Source organism: Aplysia californica, unplaced genomic scaffold, assembly GCF_000002075.1.
Source record: "Aplysia californica isolate F4 #8 unplaced genomic scaffold, AplCal3.0 scaffold00026, whole genome shotgun sequence".
Classification (NCBI taxonomy): Eukaryota; Metazoa; Mollusca; class Gastropoda; order Aplysiida; family Aplysiidae; genus Aplysia; species Aplysia californica.
In genome coordinates this window covers 1,999,600-2,002,637 of record NW_004797296.1, presented here as the reverse complement: position 1 = coordinate 2,002,637, position 3,038 = coordinate 1,999,600, and the positions used below count along the sequence as shown (strand labels likewise).

The 3,038-nt window shown below is 39.1% G+C and overlaps 1 long non-coding RNA gene across 1 annotated transcript; it reads right to left on the bottom strand.

The window, feature by feature from the left end:
- Nucleotides 1-884: 884 nt before the first annotated feature.
- On the bottom strand, nt 885-2,881 carry LOC106013643. The gene is made up of 2 exons (XR_001185398.2): nt 2,775-2,881; nt 885-1,217 (listed from the first exon to the last, which is right to left on the bottom strand). It is a non-coding gene; the product is annotated as an uncharacterized LOC106013643 (long non-coding RNA).
- Between the last annotated feature and the right edge of the window lie 157 nt (nt 2,882-3,038).

The window sequence follows — 3,038 nt, the reverse complement described above, 5'->3', positions numbered from 1 at the left end:
GGGCTCTCGTGGTCTGGAGGTTACGGTGTTCGTCTCTCTTTCAATGGGCCCCGGGTTCGAATCAGGATAGCGATGGAAATTATTCTCCTTTAAATTGTCTCCTTTCACCCCCTTTCCTGCTCTCAAGCAATGTTTTGTCGTCTGCTTTCGTCTCCACTTTCTGCCCCCACACCCTCGACCTCCTTTGCTCCCTCCTCTGGGCTCCTGACTCTTTCTTCAGTCTTTCTACTGCTACTTCTTGGCTCCTTCTAACTGATGTCTGATAACCACATCCCTGATCTTATAGCAGGAAAGATCTTCACCTAGCTTTCTTTGATAAAATGATCCATCAATTCCTTTTAGAGTCATATGTTTATTCTAAAAAAAGTTAAAGAAAGATTCGGGCATTCCAGCAAGGGAAATATGGAGTAACTTGAATAGAATACGTCGTGTGTAATGGAGAAACCGCGTCAGAAATCTATTTCTTACAGAATTATTATAGATTTGTCGTGATAAACATCTGAGCTCCAGGTCTATGACATTAGGCTATAGAATCGTTGAAAGAAGCTCTGGTCCCTCCTTTCAAGTCTTTCAAAACATTACAGGTCCAAATTTTCCCTTGGATGTTTCGTCCTTGTGTAATTTTTAAACTGTGGATTTGCACTCAAATACAAGACCACAGTTCAAAACGGTAAGTGTAGGTCTAGGTCACGAGTGTTCAGAAAAGAGTGGTTCTGGCGAATTCAATTTTGTTTGTCTTGGCCATGTCTCTAAATCTTGTCTCATTGTGGAGTTAAGACATTCCCTTTAAACAGGCTCACCCTGGAACTTTTAGCAGTATGCTGTGCCTTTGATTATTCGACTGCATCTTTGTTTGGGAGATCATTGCAAGAAACGTAAAGCAGTTTGCGGATTATTTTGACATTTTTATTCATTATCCTGTCAAGATACTGTCTGTGGTATGGCATAATTGACGCAAGAGTTGGCTTGGAAGAGAGGGGGATGGGAAGAAGGAGTAGTAAGAGTTCATCATTTTTTTTAAAATCTTCTAAAATGTAGTTTAAACTCTGAGGTGTTCTAAGACTGTCTTTTGCAGAACTGGCCGTGGAACGTGATGTTCATCTTGATGTTGGCAGGGACAGTGGCTCGTCCGAGCTCTGTAAAGTTGGAAGCATCTAGCACCACCAGGTAGGACGGCTTGGCCGTAGTGAGGGCCAGAACTGGACATAGAATCACACCTGAAAATAAGATCAGATAAAATAAGATAAGAAAATACTTTATTGTCTCAGAGAGAAACTATCCGTTGCTGTACAGGGCCGTAAAAACATAGGTTTACATATAAAAAGTGTAAATTATTTTATACATTACTCTCATTAAAATTCAATATGAAAAGAAAAGTAAATCATCATTCAACTACATGCAAGAATTTAATTACACGACTTTAGAGTTACATGTATAATAGATACATCCTCATGGACATTGGACAGGCATTTAAATGATGCCCTGGCTCAACCAAAACAGAAATTAGGGGATGAAGTACATGTATATTATTTCTTTTTTCCAGGGAAAGGTAAAACTAATGGATGGTCTGTTGTAAATTGCGTCTTCTTTCCGATCAAACAACCTCTCCTCCTTCTGCTCTTAGTGTGTTACTCCCTAGTAACTCCTATAATCCTCGGCACTTATTTGACCTATTTGAGTTGCACCTGTCGTAAAACTCTCATTAAAATGAAAACTAAAAGAACAGTGTTAAGTCAGTAAAAATAAAACCATAACCGAAACTATATATATAAAGATACGCCATTAGCTCAGTTGGTATCATGCTGGACTACGGAGTGGATGGACTGGTTGGACTCGCCAAAGGGGCGTTCTGAACTTCAGCTTGTTTTGGGGGGTTTATGATGCTCTCCACCCATTTGACTCGGCCCTGCGGGTGGTAGGCGGTGCTCTGGTGTGGTCTGCTCCTTCTTTCATATCAAACATCTATCTTCCTTATCATTCCCCCTTCATTTTTTGTGTTTGTTACTCTCTTGTAACACCTCTAATCTTCGGCACTTATACGTATATGACTTTATTGTGGTGCAAATGCCGTAAAATTCTTATTAAAACAAAGACTTTGTCCTATTCTATTGGAGATGCACGTTAAATTCAGAGGTCCCGCCTCTTAGATAACTTTACAGAATTGAAAAGAACGTTAAACCTCTAGAGAATTTTGCAAATTCGCACAGAATGGTAAAATATTATTTTACTGTTCACTGGAAGAAATAGTAACAGTGTTAATGTACTTGCAGTTGTTCTCATTTCACCGATGGTGAGCTATTGGAACTATAAAACCCTATCGTTCCAAGCTGTGCACATTCACAAGAGGAAAAGAAGTTTTTAAAACCTCAAAAAGTGGCAAACCCTTCTCTGCCAGAATTGATGTCACTGGCCACAGCAGATGCTGCAAGTCATTTTAATCCTTATTTCTTCTGTTTCTGTGTAAGAAAATATTCTTCCCTGTATTGGTCGTCGTCAGGCATTGACATTTTACAATTGTTACAACAATATGCAAAAAGGCAAAACAGACATCGACGAAAAACGTTTTGATGCATCTCTATTGGATTGGAATATACATGTAATTGAAACAGAAATAAAACCATTGACACAAACAACAAACAAGCATTCAAAAAACACGTTAAAACAAACAAAAACAAACAAGCATCCAAACAACAACAAAAAAACAACAACCAACAAACAAACGTATAAACAAACTGACGAATGAACAAACGAACAGACAAACAAACAAACAGTACCATCATCCTCGCTTGTGCCGTTGGGGTCCTTCACAAACACGGGTTCTCCAGGCATCCTGTCCTCCTCACATTGCCATTCCAGCACTTTTCTCCGAAGCAGGTCAAACTTCAGAACCTGGATCATTGTGAGAAAAATGTGAGGGATCGTGGTGAAACAATTATTATCATCATTACTTTTCTCACTCTGCACCAAGATTGACGGGCATTTTTTTCACCGAATGCAAGACAAATGAACAAGCTTTAAGATGATTCTATTAAATCCAT